This window comes from Bufo bufo, chromosome 7 (assembly GCF_905171765.1).
Source record: "Bufo bufo chromosome 7, aBufBuf1.1, whole genome shotgun sequence".
NCBI classification, from domain to species: Eukaryota; Metazoa; Chordata; class Amphibia; order Anura; family Bufonidae; genus Bufo; species Bufo bufo.
In genome coordinates, this window is record NC_053395.1 from 124110098 (window position 1) to 124136534 (window position 26437).

At 45.6% G+C, this 26437-nt stretch overlaps 1 protein-coding gene across 2 annotated transcripts in view; it reads right to left on the reverse strand.

The window, feature by feature from the left end:
• Window positions 1–26437, reverse strand: part of PIKFYVE (phosphoinositide kinase, FYVE-type zinc finger containing) — a 326446-nt gene that overhangs the window by 287921 nt on the left and 12088 nt on the right. Inside the window, exon 1 of one of the 2 annotated variants that reach the window (XM_040441688.1) lies at window positions 3310–3459. The exons of the other annotated variant lie outside the window; for it this stretch is intronic. The gene's annotated coding sequence lies outside the window, so the exon portion shown is untranslated. Of the gene's footprint in view, window positions 1–3309; window positions 3460–26437 lie in introns of those variants that run through there. 2 annotated transcript variants of the gene reach the window in all.

Here is a 26437-nt window from a genome sequence, read left to right on the forward strand (position 1 = left end):
AATGCACACGGAGTGACTTAAAGTGAATGGTTCCAAATAGGGTTCGCAAAAAAAAAACACGGAACGGACACGGAAAGAAAATACGTTTGTGTGCATTAGCCCTTAGTCAGAGGTGCACATGGCTGTCAACAGCCCATCAAGGCAACTGCAATCATCAGGTTGTCTACTTCGGGCGGAGCACTTACAGGACTGTAATCCCTCTATTTTATCGGTTGTTGCCTTTTTAAAGTTTCCAGTTCAAAAACTGATTTTTGGTCTTTCAAATGCTGGTGTTTTTATGAAGAAGTGCATGTAAATTTTAGGCCTAAGTGGTAGGTATGAACTCTACACACACTGAACAAAATGTCCAAACACAACTGGCAGTCAAAGGGTTAATTCTGTACAGGGGCGACGTAGAAAGTGTAATAACAGCTGAAGGAAGAAGTGTTAGGCTAGGGCTATATGACGACATTTGTCACAGTAATGCCGCGCAACATATTTTATAAAGCTAGTGTATGGTGTCGCACTGCAACATGCTGCAAAAAACCATCCAAGATGGATTATCGTGTTGCCGTATGTCGCACAGTGCCACAATAGCATTGTAAAATATGTGACACATGTTGCAGTGTAGTTGTAATACCGCCCTAGCCTTAGACTTGAGGATGTCATCAGTATCTGATCGGTGGGGGTCTGACACCCGGGACCCTCACCAATCAGATGTTGGAAAAGGCACCAGCACCAGAGGATAGGTCATCAGTATCTGATCGGTGGGGGTCTGACACCCGGGACCCTCACCAATCAGCTGTTGGAAAAGGCACCAGCACCAGAGGATAGGTCATCAGTATCTGATCGGTGGGGGTCTGACACCCGGGACCCTCGCCAATCAGCTGTTGGAAAAGGCTCCAGCACCAGAGGATAGGTCATTAGTATCTGATCGGTGGGGGTCTGACTCCAGGGACCCTCGCCAATCAGCTGTTGGAAAAGGCTCCAGCACCAGAGGATAGGTCATTAGTATCTGATCAGTGGGGGTCTGACTCCCGGGACCCTCACCAATCAGCTGTTGGAAAAGGCTCCAGCACCAGAGGATAGGTCATCAGTATCTGATCGGTGGGGGTCTGACACCCGGGACCCTCGCCAATCAGCTGTTGGAAAAGGCACCAGCACCAGAGGATAGGTCATCAGTATCTGATCGGTGGGGGTCTGACACCCGGGACCCTCGCCAATCAGCTGTTGGAAAAGGCACCAGCACCAGAGGATAGGTCATCAGTATCTGATCGTGCGGGTCTGACACCCGGGACCCTCGCCAATCAGCTGTTGGAAAAGGCACCAGCACCAGAGGATAGGTCATTAGTATCTGATAGGTGGGGGTCTGACTCCCGGGACCCTCGCCAATCAGCTGTTGGAAAAGGCACCAGCACCAGAGGATAGGTCATCAGTATCTGATTGGTGGGGGTCTGACACCCGGGACCCTCGCCAATCAGCTGTTGGAAAAGGCACCAGCACCAGAGGATAGGTCATTAGTATCTGATCGGTGGGGGTCTGACTCCCGGGACCCTCACCAATCAGCTGTTGGAAAAGGCTCCAGCACCAGAGAATAGGTCATCAGTATCTGATCGGTGGGGGTCTGACTCCCGGGACCCTCACCAATCAGATGTTGGAAAAGGCTCCAGCACCAGAGGATAGGTCATCAGTATCTGATCGGTGGGGGTCTGACACCCGGGACCCTCGCCAATCAGCTGTTGGAAAAGGCACCAGCACCAGAGGATAGGTCATCAGTATCTGATCGTGGGGGTCTGACACCCGGGACCCTCGCCAATCAGCTGCTGGAAAAGGCACCAGCACCAGAGGATAGGTCATCAGTATCTGATCGGTGGGGGTCTGACACCCGGGACCCTCGCCAATCAGCTGTTGGAAAAGGCTCCAGCACCAGAGGATAGGTCATTAGTATCTGATCAGTGGGGGTCTGACTCCCGGGACCCTCACCAATCAGCTGTTGGAAAAGGCTCCAGCACCAGAGGATAGGTCATCAGTATCTGATCGGTGGGGGTCTGACACCCGGGACCCTCGCCAATCAGCTGTTGGAAAAGGCTCCAGCACCAGAGGATAGGTCATCAGTATCTGATCGTGGGGGTCTGACTCCCGGGACCCTCGCCAATCAGCTGTTGGAAAAGGCACCAGAGGATAGGTCATCAGTTAAAAGATCTCTGAAAATCCCTTCAAAGAGTCACCAAATAGATCAACATTGTGTATCGTTTGATGCATTTGGCACAAATTACAGCAACATTGACTTCTGCAAAACAGACTTTAAAAATCCCCCCCGCCCCGGCCCCATGTGTAGAGCAACCACCGCCTAAGCTAATGAAGAAGACCCGTCACCGATTTAGATCCTGTACTTTAGGACTCACAAACGTATTTTCTTTCCCTCTCTGTTCCGATTCTTTTGCGGACCGTATACGGAACCATTCATTTCAATGGGTCCGCAAAAAAAACGGAAGTTACTCCGTGTGCATCCCATTTCCATATGTCCGTATTTCCATTCAGCCAAAAAATAGAACAGGTCCTAATAATGTCCGCATTACAGACAAGGATAGTACTGTTCTATCAGGGGCCAGCTGTTCCGTAAAATATGGAATGCACATATACATAAGGTGGTGTGCACGAGGCCTTCTACATACATGAAAGGGCTCCTCAGCCATGATGGACCTTTGTAGAAAAGCTACCAATCTGACATACCACCGAGCACACAACTGCATCTTTTGAGACGTCATGTAGCGGTAACAAAAAATAAAAAGCACTATTTATTTCCGGGATGTTTTACCACATCTGCCTTGAACTTCCTTTGAAATTACATCTCAAAAGCTTTTGAAAAGGGGGGCATGAATATATAATAAAGTTCAAAAAACTTTCAACTCAAAGTTTTCAGAATCACGTTAATTCATGAGACAGTGGCAAAAGACATCTGGAAGATTCCTAACAATTCCACTGCACCTGGTGTCCAGCTGGAAAGGACTCTGGCGCTCCTCCTCGCTGATTGGCTGCCCTCACAAAGCTCCTCCCAAACTCTTGTCCTGCTGACAACCACCTGTATCTGCGGTCTATAGCACACATTGTACAAGCCCAGCAGGCCTGAATCTGCCTGTCTGCAGGGGGCACCCATCACACGCCTGGAAAGCTGGGTGACAGCCCCCATGTCACGTGACGGAGAAAGTCTGATGTCAGCAGGAAATGCCAGTGTATGACAGGATGGCAAGTGTGGCCATTCATCCCCACGGTAGCCATGCCCCTGCCAAGCACAGCGGAACACACTGGAGCAGCCGCCTGCTATGTTACCTGCGGTGTAGAGAGGGAGTGCGCTTCGTGCCTCATGCAGATGCCCGGCTCAGCTTGGCAGTGGCCGCAGGGCTGTGGAAGGGAAGCACAGGCTCAGGGACTACTCGCAGCTTCCTGTTCCCTGCGAGCAGATCAGCTGAGCGCTCACACGGCCAGGCAGCAGCAATCGAAGCTGCGTCTCCAGGCGAGAGAAGTCTATCGCGGAGCAATCGAGCACGGCAATAGCAGAAACCAGTCACCTAGTAACCCAATCAGTGTCAGGGATCCCAGGAAGTCTTGTCACCATCTCAATGAAATACTTGGTGGGGATGGAAGCACGGCATTAGACGTAAAGTAGTCATTATAATGAAGCATTTCCCTGTCTGTGCCCATGCCTCCCAAGCTGTGGCACACTTCTACACTAAGCCCTGGCTCTTACTCTGCCCAATGCCCATTAGTGTTGGCTTCCTACCCAATTCAGGTTGTTAAACAGCCAAGGTAAAGAAGTGGATAAAGAAGTAAGATCATGAGGTCACGATATATACACAGCGAGCTAGCAGCTAATCTAGATAAAGAGTTCCACAAACAGGTGTATGTCTATACATCCGACAGATACGTCATGATGTCATATTCAAGTGTCGGCAAATCCAAACGTCAATCCATAAAATGTCCAGGCATCAATTCCTAAAGTATCCAGATACCAATTCATAAGAAGCAGTTCATGAAGAGTGGGATAACAGTGTTCCTTTTAGGCACTCTATGACTGGATGGGGTCCATATACGGTTAGTTGTATTTAACCATCCGAGGTTATTCCCATTTCTTCGGTCATTGTTTAGGACTATCGATCATTATTCACGGTTCCTCTTAGTTATTTTACCTTTTCTCTTACACAGGGTACATAATGCCATACCTCTTAATGCTGTTTGATTAGGTTTTACCATGATGCAGCCTTCTGTGGGAACAGTCCCTGGCTCAGAGGTTAGTATCTCGCTCCCCGGTAGCGGCGTCCGGCTCCTTGCGTCTCGCCTGTGTTCAGCGTGTCACGTGTTGCTCGGTGTGTCACGTGGTGTCCCACGTGTCAGGTTCACAGGCTGAGCCAGCGCGCTCAGTATAGTTGCAATTCATAGGTTATTGTTGTTCCGTGTTATGGGAATAATCCTTTTAGGTTGTTACAGTTCCTCCATACGCGTTTTGGAGCCCCCTGCTCCTTCATCAGTGGCTAATTTTCAAGGACCCCATACAATTGCACCTTTTATAGTCCTAATAGAGGTGGAGTAACATTTGTTCTTTCATTTAGATGAATAGAATAGGTGGACTGAATCTCCATATTGGTATATATATATACAGTATAAGGGATGCAGTTGCGTCTTCTATGTGTTTTTAATACATTTTTAATGCGCTTCCAATTTTCTTCTTTTTCTCCATTATAAGAGAAAAGGTATAAAAATAGTATATAAAAGATATATAAAATATATAAAAGATACATATAAAAGAAATCACATAAAAAATGCAATATTCAGAGTGAAGGCCCGGCCCCCCTCCCCCCGGAGCTGAGATCGAGGTGCTGGTAGACAGCCTGACCTCGATGTCACGTCCTGGAAAGGCACCCGACCTATTACAAAAACCCAAAGAGCTCGATTTCCGCATTTACACCATTGGGGATCAGTGTCTCGAATTCAAAGATGGACTGGACTCCAGTCTAGACATAGACGCTAGATGGTCCCCACCCCTCCATGGTCTTCTTACTTTTTCTAAGGCTGTAAAGGTAAGTGTCGATGGATCTTGATTGTGAATTTCTTTATAGTGTTTGGATAAGGCTACTTTCACACTGGCGTTTTAGCTTTCTGTTTGTGAGATCCATTCAGGGCTCTCACAATCCGGTCCAAAACGCATCAGTTTTGCCCTAATGCATTCTGAATAGAAAAGGATCCGCTCAGAATGCATCAGTTTGCCTTCGTTCAGTCTCCATTCCGCTCTGTAGGCGGACACCAAAACTCTGCCTGCAGCATTTTGCTGTCCCATGACGGATCCACCCAAAACGCGAGTGTGACAGTAGCCTAAGGAGTGTTGTTCAAAGCCCTTTCTGATGTTATTAATATGTTCTGCTATTCTTTTCTTGAACACACATTTGGTTCTGCCGATATATTGTTTATTGCAAGGGCATTGTAGGATATAGATAACGTCCATTGAGTTACATGTCAAGTGATCTTTAATATCTAGATGGAAGGTATTCCGTGTGGAGCATACATTAGTAGTCTTTTTTGGAAATGTAGTTTATCTGCAATTGTTGCTCCACAAATAAAAAATCCTTTTGAGTTCAACCAATTATGTGTTTCTCCTATTCCAGCTCTTTTGTATGAGGGGGCGACTTTTAAACCTAAATTCGGTGCTTTTGTGTAAGTGATTTTTGGTAGTGAGGTTAGAGTGGGGCTGATTATTTTATCTTCTAAGTGGTGCCAGTGTCTTTTTCCTATGTTTTCTATCTTTTTATGACGACTGTTAAAAGGGAGAATAATCCGAAGAGAGTCGTCAACTTTTTTTGCATTTTTATTCTCTGTAAAGAAAGAGCCTCTCTCCATAGTTCTTACTTTTTTGAGTGATGTGTCCACTATTTCTGGGGGGTACAGTTTCTTGTACAGTTTCTTTTTAGACGTCTGAATTGGCTTGTTGGTATATTTGTTAGCCACCTTGGAAGGTGGCAACTGGAGAATACCCCCGTCTTCACTCTGAACACCCCCGTCTTCACTCTGAATACCCCCGTCTTCACTCTGAATACCCCCGTCTTGACTCTGAATACCCCCGTCTTGACTCTGAATACCCCAGTCTTGACTCTGAATACCCCCGTCTTCACTCTGAACACCCCCGTCTTCACTCTGAACACCCCCGTCTTCACTCTGAACACCCCCGTCTTCACTCTGAACACCCCCGTCTTCACTCTGAACACCCCCGTCTTCACTCTGAACACCCCCGTCTTCACTCTGAACACCCCCGTCTTCACTCTGAACACCCCCGTCTTCACTCTGAACACCCCCGTCTTCACTCTGAACACCCCCGTCTTCACTCTGAATACCCCAGTCTTGACTCTGAATACCCCCGTCTTCACTCTGAATACCCCCGTCTTCACTCTCAATACCCCCGTCTTCACTCTCAATACCCCCGTCTTCACTCTGAATACCCCCGTCTTCACTCTCAATACCCCCGTCTTTACTCTGAATACCCCCGTCTTCACTCTGAATACCCCTTTCTTCACTCTGAATACCCCTGTCTTCACTCTGAATACCCTTATCTTCACTCTGAATACCCCCGTCTTCACTCTGAACACCCCCGTCTTCACTCTGAACACCCCCGTCTTCACTCTAAATACCCCTTTCTTCACTCTGAATACCCCTGTCTTCACTCTGAATACCCTTATCTTCACTCTGAACACCCCCGTCTTCACTCTGAACACCCCCGTCTTGACTCTGAACACCCCCGTCTTCACTCTGAACACCCCCGTCTTGACTCTGAATACCCCCGTCTTGACTCTGAATACCCCAGTCTTGACTCTGAATACCCCCGTCTTGACTCTGAATACCCCCGTCTTGACTCTGAATACCCCCGTCTTGACTCTGAATACCCCCGTCTTCACTCTCAATACCCCCGTCTTCACTCTCAATACCCCCGTCTTCACTCTGAATACCCCCGTCTTCACTCTGAATACCCCTTTCTTCACTCTGAATACCCCCGTCTTCACTCTGAATACCCCCGTCTTCACTCTGAATACCCCCGTCTTCACTCTGAATACCCCCGTCTTCACTCTGAATACCCTTATCTTCACTCTGAATACCCCTGTCTTCACTCTGAATACCCTTATCTTCACTCTGAATACCCCTGTCTTTACTCTGAATACCCCTTTCTTCACTCTGAATACCCCTGTCTTCACTCTGAATACCCTTATCTTCACTCTGAATACCCTTATCTTCACTCTGAATACCCCTGTCTTCACTCTGAATACCCTTATCTTCACTCTGAATACCCCCGTCTTCACTCTGAATACCCTTATCTTCACTCTGAATACCCTTATCTTCACTCTGAATACCCCTTTCTTCACTCTGAATACCCCTGTCTTCACTCTGAATACCCTTATCTTCACTCTGAATACCCTTATCTTCACTCTGAATACCCCTGTCTTTACTCTGAATACTCCTGTATTTGAATATAATTCAGGTGAGGAAAGGGGAACACATATTGCATTAAAGAAAAAGTTGGAAACGCATCAAAAACGCAATAGCTTTTTTTATGTGATTTCTTTTTTATAAAATCTATAGAAGATACATATATCTTTTATATACTATTTTTATATATTTTCTCTTATAATGGAGAAAAAGAAGAACATTGGAAGCGCATTAAAAACCCATAGAAGACGCAACTGCATCCCTTATATATCCCCAATAATTATTATAGTTCTCTATATGTTTCCAAGTTTTTCTAGTTGTCCAAATTTAGAGAAGAAAAGAGACTAATAGATGAGGACACAATAAAGCTGCGTTAGTGATGCGTTTTCATTTAATTTTATATCTGATTAAATTTTATATTTGCTTTATAAGCATTCTATTCATTTCACTACTATTGTGATTATTACATCTATGTAGAGATAAAAACTCTGACATTATACACAGAGTTATCTATATAATATGTGACACTATCGAAGTTAATTTATATATATTGTGAGGATTTGCTCTGGTAGGCAGGGTAAGCAGACGCAGAACAGAGGCAAAACAAGTTTGTAAATCAAAATTTCAGTGTTTATTCAAACAAAAGGCAAAAGAAAAACGACTTATTACAGTCTTGGTGTTAATTCACACAATGAAAAGTCCATAGAACAGACACGTCACCTTTCTAGCCATTTTATCCCCGACAGTTCACAGCAGGCTTTAGGGGGCCTGTTTCCCAGCGTGCAGCCCTCATGCGGCTCTGAACCTTCCAGCACAGCACCATGCTTCACATCCCAAGACAGAGACTCAGATTCTGAGCCCAGCTGCCTATATAAAGGACAGCCAGGTGCTGCCAAAACCCAGACCGGCACTTAACCACCTCCCGACCGCCTAACGCAGGGATGCGTCCTGCGGGCGGCCGGGTTATTCCTCCTGGATGCTACGGCGTGTCCTCTCGCGAGACGCGAGATTTCCTGTGAACTCGCGCACACAGGAGCGCGCGTTCACAGGATCGGAAGGTAAACGAGTTGATCTACAGCCTGCCAGCGGCGATCATTCGCTGGCAGGCTGTAGATGCGATTTTTTTAACCCCTGAAAGGTATATCAGACGCTGTTTTGTTAACAGCGTCTGATATACCTGCTACCTGGTCCTCTGGTGGTCCCTTTTGCTTGGATCGACCACCAGAGGACACAGGCAGCTCTGTAAGTAGCACCACACTACACTACACCCCCCCCCTGGCACTTATTAACCCCTGATCACCCCATATAGACTCCCTGATCACCCCCCTGTCATTGATCACCCCTCTGTAAGGCTCCATTCAGACGTCCGTATGTGTTTTACGGATCCGCAAAACACGGACACCGGCAATGTGCTTTCCGCATTTTACGGATCCGCACATTGCCAGAACTATATAGAAAATGCCTTTTCTTGTCCGCAATTGCGGACAAGAATAGGACATGTTCTATAGGCTCTACAAAAAACGCAGTGTTCGCCCGATCAGGCCTGATCTTGTGCACACACTTGCGATCAGTCCGCCCCACCGCAGTGACAGAAATATATATTTTTTCTGATGACTGCAAAAACACAGTAAAATCGCTGCGGCGCTATAAAGATAACTTTTGTTGGGCATGGCGAGTTCATAGAAGATTTTTTTTTTTGCCACAAGTTAGCAGAAATATATATTTGTTTTTTGTTTTTTCTTACAAAGTCTCATATTCCACTAACTTGTGACAAAAAATAAAATCTCACATGAACTCACCATACCCCTCACGGAATCCAAATGCGTAGAATTTTTAGACATTTATATTCCAGACTTCTTCTCACGCTTTAGGGACCCTAAAATGCCAGGGCAGTATAAATACCCCACATGTGACCCCATTTTGTAAAGAAGACACCCCAAGGTATTTCGTGAGGGGCATGGCGAGTTCATGTAAAATTTTATTTTTTATCACAAGTTAGTGGAATATGAGACTTTGTAAGGGTACTTTCACACTTGCGGCAGGACGTATCCGACAGGCTGTTCACCATGTCGGATCCGTCCTTCCGCTATTTCGCCGTGCCGCCGGACCGCCGCTCCGTCCCCATTGACTATAATGGGAACGGGGGCGGAGCTCCGGCGCAGCATGGCGGAAACCGCCGGACTAAAAAGTCGGACATGCAGGACTTTTTAGTCTGGCGGCTGCCGCCGTGCTGCGCCGGAGCTCCACCCCGTCCCCATTATAGTCAATGGGGACGGAGCGGCAGTCCGGCGGCACGGCAAAATAGCGGAAGGACGGATCCGACATGGTGAACAGCCTGTCGGATCCGTCCTGCCGCAAGTGTGAAAGTAGCCTTAGAGAAAAAATAAATAAAATAACATCATTTTCCGCTAACTTGTGCCAAAAAAATAATATTCTAGGAACTCGCCATGCCCCTCATGGAATACCTTGGGGTGTCTTCTTTCCAAAATGGGGTCACTTATGGGGTATTCATACTGCCCAGGCATTTTAAGGGCCCTAAAGCGTGAGAAGTAGTTTGGAATCCAAATGCGTAAAAAATGCCCTGTGAAGTCCTAAAAATACTCATTGGAATTTGGGCCCCTTTGCGCACCTAGGCTGCAAAAAAGTGTCACACATGTGGTATCGCTGTACTCAGGAGAAGTAGGGCAATGTGTTTTGGGGTGTATTTTTGCATATACCCATACTGTGTGTGAGAAATATCTCAGTAAAATGACAACTTTGTATAAAACAAAATGGGAAAAGTTGTCTTTTACAGAGATATTTATCTCACCCAGCATGGGTATATGTAAAAATACACCCCAAAACACATTGCCCTACTTCCCCTGAGTACGGCGATACCACATGTGTGACACTTTTTTGCAGCCTAGGTGCGCAAAGGGGCCCAAATTCCAATGAGTATCTTTACGATTTCACAGGGCATTTTTTACGCATTTGGATTCCAAACTTCTTCTCACGCTTTAGGTCCCCTAAAATGCCAGGGCAGTATAAATACCCCACAAGTGACCCCATTTTGGAAAGAAGACACCCCAAGGTATTTTGTGAGGGGCATGGCGAGTTCATGTAAAATTTTATTTTTTGTCACAAGTTAGTGGAATATGAGACTTTGTAAGAAAAATAAAAAATAAATAATCATTTTCCGCTAACTTGTGACAAAAAATAAAAACTTCCATGAACTCACTATGCCCATCAGCGAGTACCTTAGGGTGTCTACTTTCCGAAATGGGATCATTTGTGGGGTGTTTCTACTGTCTGGGCATTGTAGAACCTCAGGAAACATGACAGGTGCTCAGAAAGTCAAAGTGCATAAATTCACATTTTTGCACCATAGTTTGTAAACGCTATAACTTTTACCCAAACCAATAAATATACACTTATTGCATTTTTTTTTATCAAAGACATGTAGAACAATAAATTTAGAGAAAAATTTATATAGAAATGTAGTTTTATTTGAAAAATTTTACAACAGAAAGTGAAAAATGTAATTTTTTTGCAAAAATTTCGGTCAATTTCGATTAATATCAAAAAAAGTAAAAACGTCAGCAGCAATGAAATACCACCAAATGAAAGCTCTATTAGTGAGAAGAAAAGGAGGTAAAATAAATTTGGGTGGTAAGTTGTATGACCGAGCAATAAACCATGAAAGTAGTGTAGTGCAGAATTGTAAAAAGTGGTCTGGTCATTAAGGGTGTTTAAGCTAGGGGAGCTGAGGTGGTTAAACTCCGGTCCGGTATTTGATCGCACCTGGCTGGAAATCAGCCCAGCCGTTCGTGTTGGGAGAAAAATACCTTCCTTCCCCCAAAAAAACACTTGCTATGTCACAACCTCCCCCCCCCCCCTTTGTTCAACCCTGAGGGGGTGAACACACGCCAGACAGTGTACCCAGGACAGGGCATCCGCGTTTCCCTGTAACAGGCCTGCCCTGTGTTCTACTGTAAACTTAAAGTTTTGCAAGGACAAGAACCATCTGGTGACTCGAGTATTCCTCTCTTTGGCCTGGCTTATCCACTTGAGAGGGGAGTTGTCGGTCACCATGCAGAACCTTCTCCCAAATCGATAATAGCTGAGAGACTTGAGTGCCCACTTGATGGCCAGGCACTCTCTCCACTATCCTGTCCCGGTTTCGGCTGGATTGAGCTTACGGCTGAGGAAGACAATGGGATGCTCCTCCCCGTTGACTTCCTGAGACTGTACAGCACCGAGGCATACTTCGGAGGCATCGGTCTATACTATAAACTCCCTTTTGAACTCGGGCATCACCAAAACCGAGGACCCACACAGGGCCGACTTCAAAGCGGAGAAAGCCTCTTACGCCTAGTCATTACAGTGAACCATCACGGACTTCCGTCCATTCAAGAGCCCTGTCAATGGAGCTGCTAAAGTGGCAAAATGGGGAACGAACCTCATATAATAGCCCACCATTCCCAGGAATGACTTTACTTGCCTAGAGGTGACAGGTCGGGGCCAATTCCTTATCTCCTCAATTTTGTTTACTTGGGGTTTGATGACTCCGCGCCCAATGACATACCCTAGGTATTTGGTCTCCTCTAACCCTATCGCACATTTTTTTGGGTTAGCTGTTAGACCAGCCTTTCGAAGGGAGTCCACTACGGCCTGTACTTTAGGCAGGCGACTTTCCCAGTCGGTACTGTGAATGACAATATCATCCAGGTAAGCCGAGGCGTACCGCCAATGTGGACGAAGCACAATGTCCATTAGACGTTAATAAGTGGCAGGGGCGCCATGCAGACTGAAGGGTAACACCTTATATTGGTACACCCCCTCTGGTGTAATGAAAGCAGTTTTCTCCTTGGCAGCCTCCATCAAGGGTACCTGCCAGTACACTTGGGTTAGGTCCAAAACAGAAAAATACCGGGTTTGGCCTAACCTTTCAATAAGCTCATCCACCCGAGGCATGGGATATGCATCAAATTTAGATATTTTGTTTAGCTTATGAAAATCGTTACAAAACCATAACGTCCCATCCGGCTTGGGTATTAAGACGATAGGACTGGCCCACTCACTTTTAGACTCCTCGCTGACGTCTAGCCGCAGCATGAGCTGCACTTCCTCCGAGATGGCTTGTCGCCGAGCCTCGGTACCCGGTATGGCTTTAACCGGAGTTTTGCCTGAGGCTGAGTGACAATGTCATGCTGGATTGCGGAAGTGCGTCTAGGGAGGTCCGAGAACACATCCGTGTTCCGACTAACGAACTCCCTGGTCTCCTGAGCCTCTTTAGAGGAGAGGCTGTCAGCAATTTTTACTATGGCAACTGCTTCCCTTGCATCAGACATAGGAGCCGAAAACCCGGCCGCGGGCTGTCTTCAGTACAGGTCCCCCTATCTTTCCAAGGTTTAAGTAAATTAACATGGTAAACCTGCTCCGGCTTCCGCCGCCCTGGCTAATTTACCTCTCCAACTTATTTGAGTACCTCGTAGGCCCCAGCCATCTAGCCAGGAACTTACTGTCCACGGTCGGTACCAGAACCAAAACCGGATCACCCGGGTTAAAGATACGGGCCCGAGCCTGCCGATTATAGATCCGGCTCTGGGCTTGCTCAGCGGCCTCCATATGCTTCCTGACAAGAGTCAAAACGGTCTCTATCCGCTATTGCATTTTGATAACATACTCCAGGACACTTTTATGCGGAGTGGGTTGCTGTTCCCACACCTCTTTGGCCACGTCAAACAGACAACGAGGATGTCTGCCATGAAGCAATTTGAAGGCAGTAGAAGCCTGGCGTACCTCTCACACAGTGAACATGAGAAAGGGCAGAAGAAGGTCCCAATCCTTCCCATCTTTAGACACCACCCTTTTTAACCACCTCAGCCCCCAGTGCTTAAACACCCTGAAAGACCAGGCCACTTTTTACACTTCTGACCTACACTACTTTCACCGTTTATTGCTCGGTCATGCAACTTACCACCCAAATGAATTTTACCTCCTTTTCTTCTCACTAATAGAGCTTTCATTTGGTGGTATTTCATTGCTGCTGACATTTTTACTTTTTTTGTTATTAATTGAAATTTAACGATTTTTTTGCAAAAAAATGACATTTTTCACTTTCAGTTGTAAAATTTTGCAAAAAAACTACATCCATATATAAATTTTGCTCTAAATTTATTGTTCTACATGTCTTTGATAAAAAAAAATGTTTGGGTTAAAAAAAAATGCTTTGGGTAAAAGTTATAGCGTTTACAAACTATGGTACAAAAATGTGAATTTCCGCTTTTTGAAGCAGCTCTGACTTTCTGAGCACCTGTCATGTTTCCTGAGGTTCTACAATGGCCAGACAGTACAAACACCCCACAAATGACCCCATTTCGGAAAGTACACACCATAAGGTATTCGCTGATGGGCATAGTGAGTTCATAGAACTTTTTATTTTTTGTCACAAGTTAGCGGAAAATGATGATTTATTTTTTATTTATTTTTTTTCTTACAAAGTCTCATATTCCACTAACTTGTGACAAAAAATAAAAACTTCTATGAACTCACTATGCCCATCACGAAATACCTTGGGGTCTCTTCTTTCCAAAATGGGGTCACTTGTGGGGTAGTTATACTGCCCTGGCATTCTAGGGGCCCAAATGTGTGGTAAGGAGTTTGAAATCAAATTCTGTAAAAAATGACGAGTGAAATCCGAAAGGTGCTCTTTGGAATATGGGCCCCTTTGCCCACCTAGGCTGCAAAAAAGTGTCACACATCTGGTATCTCTGTATTCAGGAGAAGTTGAGGAATGTGTTTTGGGGTGTCATTTTACATATACCGATGCTGGGTGAGATAAATATCTTGGTCAAATGCCAACTTTGTATAAAAAAATGGGAAAAGTTGTCTTTTGCCAAGATATTTCTCTCACCCAGCATGGGTATATGTAAAATGACACCCCAAAACACATTCCCCAACTTCTCCTGAGTACAGAGATACCAGATGTGTGACACTTTTTTGCAGCCTAGGTGGGCAAAGGGGCCCATATTCCAAAGAGCACCTTTCGGATTGCACAGGTCATTTTTTACAGAATTTGATTTCAAACTCCTTACCACACATTTGGGCCCCTAGAATGCCAGGGCAGTATAACTACCCCACAAGTGACCCCATTTTGGAAAGAAGACACCCCAAGGTATTCCGTGAGGGGCATGGCAAGTTCCTAGAATTTTTTATTTTTTGTCACAAATTAGTGGAAAATGATGATTTTTTATTATTTTTTTTTTCATACAAAGTCTCATATTCCACTAACTTGTGACAAAAAATAAAAACTTCCATGAACTAACTATGCCCATCAGCGAATACCTTGGGGTCTCTTCTTTCCAAAATGGGGTCACTTGTGGGGTAGTTATACTGCCCTGGCATTCTAGGGGCCCAAATGTGTGGTAAGGAGTTTGAAATCAAATTCTGTAAAAAATGACCTGTGAAATCCGAAAGGTGCTCTTTGGAATATGGGCCCCTTTGCCCACCTAGGCTGCAAAAAAGTGTCACACATCTGGTATCTTTGTATTCAGGAGAAGTTGAGGAATGTGTTTTGGGGTGTCTTTTTACATATACCCATGCTGGGTGAGATAAATATCTCGGTCAAATGCCAACTTTGTATAAAAAAATGGGAAAAGTTGTCTTTTGCCAAGATATTTCTCTCACCCAGCATGGGTATATGTAAAATGACACCCCAAAACACATTCCCCAACTTCTCCTGAGTACGGAGATACCAGATGTGTGACACTTTTTTGCAGCCTAGGTGGGCAAAGGGGCCCATATTCCTAAGAGCACCTTTCGGATTTCACTGGTCATTTTTTACAGAATTTGATTTCAAACTCCTTACCACACATTTGGGCCCCTAGAATGCCAGGGCAGTATAACTACCCCACAAGTGACCCCATTTTGGAAAGAAGAGACCCCAAGGTATTCGCTGATGGGCATAGTGAGTTCATGGAAGTTTTTATTTTTTGTCACAAGTTAGTGGAATATGAGACTTTGTATGAAAAAAAAAAAAAAAAAATCAGCATTTTCCACTAACTTGTGACAAAAAATAAAAATTTCTAGGAACTCGCCATGCCCCTCACGGAATACCTTGGGGTGTCTTCTTTCCAAAATGGGGTCACTTGTGGGGTAGTTATACTGCCCTGGCATTTTCCAGGGGCCCTAATGTGTGGTAAGTAGGTAAATGACCTGTGAAATCCTAAAGGTGCTCTTTGGAATATGGGCCCCTTTGCCCACCTAGGCTGCAAAAAAGTGTCACACATGTGGTATCGCCGTATTCAGGAGAAGTTGGGGAATGTGTTTTGGGGTGTCATTTTACATATACCCATGCTGGGTGAGAGAAATATCTTGGCAAAAGACAACTTTTCCCATTTTTTTATACAAAGTTGGCATTTGACCAAGATATTTCTCTCACCCAGCATGGGTATATGTAAAATGACACCCCAAAACACATTCCTCAACTTCTCCTGAGTACGGCGATACCAGATGTGTGACACTTTTTTGCAGCCTAGATGCGCAAAGGTGCCCAAAGTCCTTTTAGGAGGGCATTTTTAGACATTTGGATACCAGACTTCTTCTCACGCTTTGGGGCCCCTAGAATGCTAGGGCAGTATAAATACCCCACATGTGACCCCATTTTGGAAAGAAGACACCCCAAGGTATTCAATGAGGGGCATGGCGAGTTCATAGAAATTTTTTTTGGCACAAGTTAGCGGAAATTGATATTTTAAATTTTTTTCTCACAAAGTCTCCCGTTCCGCTAACTTGGGACAAAAATTTCAATCTTTCATGGACTCAATATGTCCCTCACGGAATACCTGGGGGTGTCTTCTTTCCGAAATGGGGTCACATGTGGGGTATTTATACTGCCCTGGCATTCTAGGGGCCCTAAAGCGTGAGAAGAAGTCTGGAATATAAATGTCTAAAAAAAATTACGCATTTGGATTCCGTGAGGGGTATGGTGAGTTCATGTGAGATTTTATTTTTTGACACAAGTTAGTGGAATATGAGACTTTGTAAGAAAAAAAAAAATAATTCCGCTAACTTGGGCCAAAAAAATGTCTGAATGGAGCCTTACAGGGGGGTGATCAATGACAGGGGGGGGTGATCAATGACAGGGGGGGTGATCAATGACAGGGGGGGTGATCAATGACAGGGGGGTGATCAATGACAGGGGGGGTGATCAATGACAGGGGTGGTGATCAATGACAGGGGGGTGATCAGGGAGTCTATATGGGGTGATCACCACAGTCATTGATCACCCCCCCTGGAAGGCTCCAGGGAGACGCCTGTATGTGTTTTGCAGATCCGATCCATCTATCAGTGGATCCGTAAAAATCATGCGGACATCTGAATGGAGCTTTACAGGGGGTTGATCAATGACAGGGGTGTAATCAATGACAGGGGGGTGATCAGGGAGTCTATATGGGGTGATAACCACAGTCATTGATCACGCCCCTGTAAGGCTTCATTCAGACGTCCGTATGCGTTTTGCGGATCCGATCCATCTATCAGTGCATCCGTAAAAATCATGCGGACATCTGAATGGAGCTTTACAGGGGGGTAATCAATGACAGGGGGGTGATCAGGGAGTCTATATGGGGTGATAACCACAGTCATTGATCATGCCCCTGTAAGGCTTCATTCAGACGTCCGGATGCGTTTTGCGGATCCGATCCATCTATCAGTGCATCCGTAAAAATCATGCGGACATCTGAATGGAGCTTTACAGGGGGGTAATCAATGACAGGGAGGTGATCAGGGAGTCTATATGGGGTGATAACCACAGTCATTGATCATGCCCCTGTAAGGCTTCATTCAGACGTCCGGATGCGTTTTGCGGATCCGATCCATCTATCAGTGGATCCGTAAAAATCATGCGGACATCTGAATGGAGCTTTACAGGGGGTTGATCAATGACAGGGGTGTAATCAATGACAGGGGGGTGATCAGGGAGTCTATATGGGGTGATAACCACAGTCATTGATCATGCCCCTGTAAGGCTTCATTCAGACGTCCGGATGCGTTTTGCGGATCCGATCCATCTATCAGTGCATCCGTAAAAATCATGCGGACATCTGAATGGAGCTTTACAGGGGGGTAATCAATGACAGGGGGGTGATCAGGGAGTCTATATGGGGTGATAACCACAGTCATTGATCATGCCCCTGTAAGGCTTCATTCAGACGTCCGGATGCGTTTTGCGGATCCGATCCATCTATCAGTGCATCCGTAAAAATCATGCGGACATCTGAATGGAGCTTTACAGGGGGGTAATCAATGACAGGGGGGTGATCAGGGAGTCTATATGGGGTGATAACCACAGTCATTGATCATGCCCCTGTAAGGCTTCATTCAGACGTCCGGATGCGTTTTGCGGATCCGATCCATCTATCAGTGCATCCGTAAAAATCATGCGGACATCTGAATGGAGCTTTACAGGGGGGTAATCAATGACAGGGGGGTGATCAGGGAGTCTATATGGGGTGATAACCACAGTCATTGATCATGCCCCTGTAAGGCTTCATTCAGACGTCCGGATGCGTTTTGCGGATCCGATCCATCTATCAGTGCATCCGTAAAAATCATGCGGACATCTGAATGGAGCTTTACAGGGGGGTAATCAATGACAGGGGGGTGATCAGGGAGTCTATATGGGGTGATAACCACAGTCATTGATCATGCCCCTGTAAGGCTTCATTCAGACGTCCGGATGCGTTTTGCGGATCCGATCCATCTATCAGTGGATCCGTAAAAATCATGCGGACGTCTGAATGGAGCTTTACAGGGGGGTAATCAATGACAGGGGTGTAATCAATGACAGGGGGGTGATCAGGGAGTCTATATGGGGTGATAACCACAGTCATTGATCATGCCCTTGTAAGGTTTCATTCAGACGTCCGGATGCGTTTTGCGGATCCGATCCATTTATCAGTGCATCCGTAAAAATCATGCGGACATCTGAATGGAGCTTTACAGGGGGGTAATCAATGACAAGGGGGTGATCAGGGAGTCTATATGGGGTGATAACCACAGTCATTGATCATGCCCCTGTAAGGCTTCATTCAGACGTCCGGATGCGTTTTGCGGATCCGATCCATCTATCAGTGGATCCGTAAAAATCATGCGGACGTCTTATGGAGCTTTACAGGGGGTTGATCAATGACAGGGGGGTAATCAATGACAGGGGGGTGATCAGGGAGTCTATATGGGGTGATCAGGGGCTAATAAGGGGTTAATAAGTGACGGGGGGGGGGGGGTGTAGTGTAGTGTAGTGGTGCTTGGTGGGACTTTACTGAGCTACCTGTGTCCTCTGGTGGTCGATCCAAACAAAAGGGACCACCAGAGGACCAGGTAGCAGGTATATTAGACGCTGTTATCAAAACAGCGTCTAATATACCTGTTAGGGGTTAAAAAAAACACATCTCCAGCCTGCCAGCGAACGATCGCCGCTGGCAGGCTGGAGATCCACTCTCTTACCTTCCGTTCCTGTGAGCGCGCGCGCCTGTGTGCGCGCGTTCACAGGAAATCTCGCGTCTCGCGAGATGACGCATATATGCGTGACTGTGCGCAGGGCTGCCACCTCCGGGACGCGATCCTGCGTTAGGCGGTCCGGAGGTGGTTAACATAGTTTTTAGAGTTTTGTTAAATCTTTCTACCAGGCCGTCCTTTTGCGGATGGTACACCGACGTCCGTAACTGTCTGATATGCAGCAACTTACATGTCTGATATACAGCAACTTACATTTATGACCTTGGACATAAAAGAGGTCCCCTGGTCAATCAGGACCTCTTTAGGTAGCCCCACTCGTGAGAACATCTCCATTAGCTCCTTAGCTATAAGCTTCGCCGATGTATGTCGCAGTGGCACCGCCTCCGGGTACCGAGTGGCGTAGTCCAGGACGACCAAGATGTGTTGGTGTCCTCTAGCGGACTTCGGTACTGGGCCTACGAGGTCCATAGCGATACGCTCAAACGGTACCTCGATGATCGGGAGAGGTACCAAGGGACTGCGAAAAAGGTGCTGGGGGCTAGTTGCCTGGTGGGTCGGGCAAGACTTACAGAATTCTTCCACCTCCCTAAACACACTGGGCTAGTAAAACCGTTGTAGTATCCGGTCCTGTGTCTTCTGCATTCCCAGATGACCACCGAGAACATGTTGGTGGGCTAACTCTAACACGAGTTTGCGATAAGCCTGGGGCACCACCAACTGTTCAATGGATTTACCTCGCAGCTGGTTTACCCGGTACAACATATCCTGATCAACCACTAAATGGGGGAACACCGACTCTGCCCCTAGTTGTTGTGGTTCACCATCTACTATTAATACATTTTCCCAGGCTCGGGATAGGGTTGGGTCCCGGAGACATTGAGGTCTGCCAGCTCAGGACCTGGCAACAAGTCCTCTATGTCTCCCACCATCACACTTAGTGGGGTTGTCTCCCCCTCTATTACCGAAGTGGCGGTTACCCCTACCGCTGGCCCTTCGGACTCAGGTTCCCAGGGTTCTGGTCTCTCCCCTTAGCTGGGCCACTCTGCTAGGGTTACCCCTGTCTCATGGGTATCAGTCACTCTCGTAGCAGGCCACAGTGCCGGGAAGTCTCTCCCTATTATAAGTTCATGGTGTAGATTGGTGGCAACAGCCACCTCGTGGGGCCACCTGCCAGCAACCGTGGATAGAGACACCATAGCAGTGGGGTAGTCTTTTAAGTCTCCATGAATACTCAGGACCCCGACTTTCCGGCCAGTATACTCAGTGGACCGTACCAGGGGAGCCCTTACCAGGGTCACTAAACTCCCTGAGTCCAACAGAGCCTCCGCTGGAGTGTCTCCCACCTCCACCTAACTCACTTTACATATAGCTCCCTAACATGTGTTGGGACTTTACATACATTTTATTTACAGTTGGTCACTAGGACCATAAATGTCCCTAGATTAACACGTGCTACTAGATATAAAATATAACATTTAATCCTTGTCCTTAAAATAACTAGAACTCTCTTTTTAAAATAATCAGCTATGCCTGCTTAATGTGTGTATCGTAGTCACAGTGGGTCTGTTTTTGAGTGAATCCACTAGAGGCACTCATAACTTGTAGCATCTTCCTTTTCTTATAGCATCGATCTGCTCAATTAGTGCGCTCTGTTATTTCCACAGTGCGCTACCTCCTAACAGCATTTGTCCTCATGGGATACACTTATGTTTATATACCTATCAGACCTCTATCCTGCTAGGCATAAGCTGGCTAAAACACACTAGTAACACTTTCTGCCCCCCGCACTAATTGAGCAGATCGATGCTATAAGAAAAGGAAGTAAGATTAAACAGCTACAAGTTATGAGTGCCCCCTAGTGGATTCATTCAAAAACAGACCCACTGTGACTACGATACACACATTAAGCAGGCATAGCTGATTATTTTAAAAGGAGAGTTCTAGTTATTTTAAGGACAAGGATTAAATGTTATATTTTATATCTAGTAGCACGTGTTAATCTAGGGACATTTATGGTCCTAGTGACCAACTGTAAATAAAATCCCACCTCCACCTGGCACAGGTGAGTCTCCGGGGAACCCGCTGCACACAGCTTCTTAGCATATAACGACTAACGGAAGCCATAGTTCGTGTCAATGGGTTCCACCTGATGTGGACAGTCAGCTCGTACATGGCCAGGCTCCCAACACCGTCAACAGACTATCGGAGCTGGGTCCACAGGGAGTACATCCTGGGCGGGTTTGATGGGCACAAACTGCCGGGTCTGGGGAGGAGAGTTATGGGATTTGACTACCCCCCCTCCCAAAAGAACCCCCCTGTAGATTCCAGGTAGCCTCATAACGCTCCACCAGGTCGACCATCTCGAGAGCATTACCTGAAGAGACCTGGCCGATCCATTGCTGGAGAGGGGGTGGCAAAGCCCTCCAGAACATATCAGCCCACTGATGGTCCAGCATAGCAGTGAGGCTCAGCACGTCAGGCTGTAGCCACTTTTGCAAGAGGTTAAGTAAGTTATAATACTGGGGTCTCACGGGCTCAGCCGGCTTAAACCCCCACTGATGCACCCGCTGGGCCCAGACCAACACATTCACCCCCAGTCTTGCCAGAATCTCACCCATGACTTTCTGGTAGTCGGCCTCTTGATCATCCGGCAAGTCGAAATACACTTGCTGGGAATAGGATGTCAGGAATTGAACGACGACCTAAGCCCACTTGTAACGGTCACATCCACACACACCCAGGAAAAAGGATAGTGACCACTGCGCTCCACCCTCACCCCTGGCCCTGCCTACTTGCCTCACGAGTCCTGATGACAGGGGACAACTGGACGACAGTCCCTTACTTAGGATATGTGCAGGGAAGACAGACAAGACAAAAAAACGCAATTAGACTTACCGGTAATTACGTTTCCTTGAATCCACAATGACGGCCCACAATGAGATTGACCCTTGACCTCTGTAGGGGCAAGAAAACATGAAGAGAGTTTAAATTCCCCCCACCCCTCCACCTCCTCAGTGCTTTACAAATTACCCGAAAGGTGGAACAACATAATAAAGGATATTGATTCATAACCCTTAATATATTATCATCTATATCTTCCCCATGTATTATTATTATATATATATATATATATATTCATAGAAAATCAACGCAGCACTCTTCTTGTAAAAAACGCAGTGTCTTTATTCACACATGTGACACAAAATAGGCAACGTTTCAATCCCCTTCCGGGATCCTTCTCAAGCCAAGTGCACAGACCAACAACATGCTGGCATCTAAATACATATCCAGCTTTTCAATACATGTGTACAACATCATTTAATCAAGTGATTACAATTAGTGACAGCTGATACAAAATCAAGTGTTCTTTTTTTTTTTTTTATCGATATTTAAAAAAAAAAAAAGAACACTTGATTTTGTATCAGCTGTCACTAATTGTAATCACTTGATTAAATGATGTTGTACACATGTATTGAAAAGCTGGATATGTATTTAGATGCCAGCATGTTGTTGGTCTGTGCACTTGGCTTGAGAAGGATCCCGGAAGGGGATTGAAACGTTGCCTATTTTGTGTCACATGTGTGAATAAAGACACTGCGTTTTTTACAAGAAGAGTGCTGCGTTGATTTTCTATGAATATACAAGCCTGTTGTCAAAGGCGAGACGCTTGCACCGGATAATCTCTAAAGTGAGTGCTGCCGGAATTCACATAATATATATATATATATATATATATATATATACACATACATATACAGTCGTGGCCAAAAGTTTTGAGAATTACATAAATATTGGAAATTGGAAAAGTTGCTGCTTAAGTTTTTATAATAGCAATTTGCATATACTCCAGAATGTTATGAAGAGTGATCAGATGAATTGCATAGTCCTTCTTTGCCATGAAAATTAACTTAATCCCAAAAAAACCTTTCCACTGCATTTCATTGCTGTCATTAAAGGACCTGCTGAGATCATTTCAGTAATCGTCTTGTTAACTCAGGTGAGAATGTTGACGAGCACAAGGCTGGAGATCATTATGTCAGGCTGATTGGGTTAAAATGGCAGACTTGACATGTTAAAAGGAGGGTGATGCTTGAAATCATTGTTCTTCCATTGTTAACCATGGTGACCTGCAAAGAAACGCGTGCAGCCATCAATGCGTTGCATAAAAATGGCTTCACAGGCAAGGATATTGTGGCTACTAAGATTGCACCTCAATCAACAATTTATAGGATCATCAAGAACTTCAAGGAAAGAGGTTCAATTCTTGTTAAGAAGGCTTCAGGGCGTCCAAGAAAGTCCAGCAAGCGCCAGGATCGTCTCCTAAAGAGGATTCAGCTGCGGGATCGGAGTGCCACCAGTGCAGAGCTTGCTCAGGAATGGCAGCAGGCAGGTGTGATCGCATCTGTACGCACAGTGAGGCGAAGACTTTTGGAAGATGGCCTGGTGTCAAGAAGGGCAGCAAAGAAGCCACTTCTCTCCAAAAAAAACATCAGGGACAGATTGATCTTCTGCAGAAAGTATGGTGAATGGACTGCTGAGGACAGGGGCAAAGTCATATTCTCCGATGAAGCCTCTTTCCGATTGTTTGGGGCATCTGGAAAAACGCTTGTCCGGAGAAGAAAAGGTGAGCGCTACCATCAGTCCTGTGTCATGCCAACAGTAAAGCATCCTGAGACCAATTATGTGTGGGGTTGCTTCTCATCCAAGGGAGTGGGTTCACTCACAATTTTGCCCAAAAACACAGCCATGAATAAAGAATGGTACCAAAACACCCTCCAACAGCAACTTCTTCCAACAATGCAGCAACAGTTTGGTGAAGAACAATGCATTTTCCAGCACGATGGAGCACCGTGCCATAAGGCAAAAGTGATAACTAAGTGGCTCGGGGACCAAAACGTTGACATTTTGGGTCCATTGGCTGGAAACTCCCCAGATCTTAATCCCATTGAGAACTTGTGGTCAATCCTCAAGAGGCGGGTGGACAAACAAAAACCCACTAATTCTGACAAACTGCAAGAAGTGATTATGAAAGAATGGGTTGCTATCAGTCAGGAATTGGCCCAGAAGTTGATTGAGAGCATGCCCAGTCGAATTGCAGAGGTCCTGAAAAAGAAGGGCCAACACTGCAAATACTGACTCTTTGCATAAATGTCATGTAATTGTCGATAAAAGCCTTTGAAACGTATGATGTGCGTGTAATTATATTTCACTACATCACAGAAACAACTGAAACAAAGATCTAAAAGCAGTTTAGCAGCAAACTTTGTGAAAACTAATATTTGTGTCATTCTCAAAACTTTTGGCCACGACTGTATATATACAGTTGCAAGAAAAAGTATGTGAACCCTTTGGAATTATATGGATTTCTGCACAATCTAGTCATAAAATGTGATCTGATCTTCATCTAAGTCACAACAATAGACAATCACAGTCTGCTTAAACTAATAACACACAAAGAATTAAATGTTACCATGTTTTTATTGAACACACCATGTAAACATTCACAGTGCAGGTGGAAAAAGTATGTGAACCCCTAGACTAATGACATCTCCAAGAGCTAATTGGAGTGAGGTGTCAGCCAACTGGAGTCCAATCAATGAGATGAGATTGGAGGTGTTGGTTACAGCTGCCCTGCCCTATAAAAAACACACACCAGTTCTGGGATTGCTTTTCACAAGAAACATTGCCTGATGTGAATGATGCTTTGCACAAAAGAGCTCTCAGAAGACCTACGATTAAGAATTGTTGACTTGAATAAAGCTGGAAAGGGTTATAAAAGTATCTCCAAAAGCCTTGCTGTTCATCAGTCCACGGTAAGACAATGTCACGGCTGTATGTGAGCAACAAGAGCATACACAGTGAATTAGCTACTGACCGGACCCAAACTAGGGAGGATAAAGGGTGACCCCTGTCAGACCCTAAAAGCTCTCCCTATGCTGCTAAGCACATGTCCAGATCCAGATGGTGGATCGAGACATGCCCGCGTACCTAAGGCTGATGACCACTGTAACCCCTACAATAGTGGAAGGGGCACGGCCACCGGTGCCCTGCTCAGAATATGGACGGAACCGGGGTCGCCTCGGATCCAGTCAGCAAACAAACAGAAACACATAATGTCTGCACACTTAACTGAAGGAGCTGCAGCAGCAGTGAAAACAGATCCAAAGTCAGCAGACAATATCCGAAGTACTTGCTTCAGCAGAACTCAGGTCCATTGAAAGATATCACACAAGTGAAGATACTCAAGCGAGAGATACAGCTCAAATGAAAAGTATAATCCGCACCCTACAAAGGAGGAGGGGTGATTTAAAGGCAGAGAAATCAAACACAGGAGGGACAGCTGGGAGGAAGGAAACAGAAAGTAAAGACCTCAACACAGGGGCGGAGAAACAGAGCAGAGAGAACTCCTCCAAGCTCTAGTAGTGACATCATCACGGGGGTGGAGAAACAGAGCTGTGAGAACGTCTCAAAGCTCTGGTAGTGACAGACAAATTATCTATAAATGGAGAAAGTTCAGCACTGCTGCTACTCTCCCTAGGAGTGGCCGTCCTGTAAAGATGACTGCAAGACCACAGCGCAGACTGCTCAATAAGGTGAAGAAGATTCCTAGAGTGTCAGCTAAAGACTTACAAAAGTCTCTGGCATATGCTGACATCCCTGTTAGCGAATCTACGATACGTAAAACACTAAACAAGAATGGATTTCATGGGAGGATACCACAGAGAAAAGGAAGCCACTGCTGTCCAAAAAAAACATTGCTGCGCGTTTACAGTTTGCACAAGACCACCTAGATGTTCCACAGCAGTACTGGCAAAATATTCTGTGGACAGATGAAACCAAAGTTGAGTTGTTTGGAAGAAACACACAACACTATGTGTGGAGAAAAAGAGGCACAGCACACCAACATCAAAAGCTCATCCCAACTGTGAAGTATGGTGGTGGGGGCATCATGGTTTGGGGCTGCTTTGCTGCATCAGGGCCTGGACGGATTGCTATCATCAAAGGAAAAATTAATTCCCAAGTTTATCAAGACAATTTGCAGGAGAACTTAAGGCCATCTGTCCACCAGCTGAAGCTCAACAGAAGATGGGTGTTGCAACAGGACAACGACCCAAAGCATAGAAGTAAATCAAAAACAGAATGGCTTAAACCAGAAGAAAATACGCCTTCTGGAGTGGCCCAGTCAGAGTCCTGACCTCAACCCGATTAAGATGCTGTGGCATGACCTCAAGAAAGCAATTCACACCAGACATCCCAAGAATATTGCTGAACTGAAACAGTTCTGTAAAGAGGAATGGTCAAGAATTACTCCTGACCGTTGTGCACGTCTGATCTGCAACTACAGGAAACGTTTGGTTGAAGTTATTGCTGCCAAAGGAGATTCCACCAGTTATTAAATCCAAGGGTTCACATACTTTTTCCACCTGCACTGTGAATGTTTACATGATGTGTTCAATAAAACATGGTAACATTTAATTATTTGTGTGTTATTAGT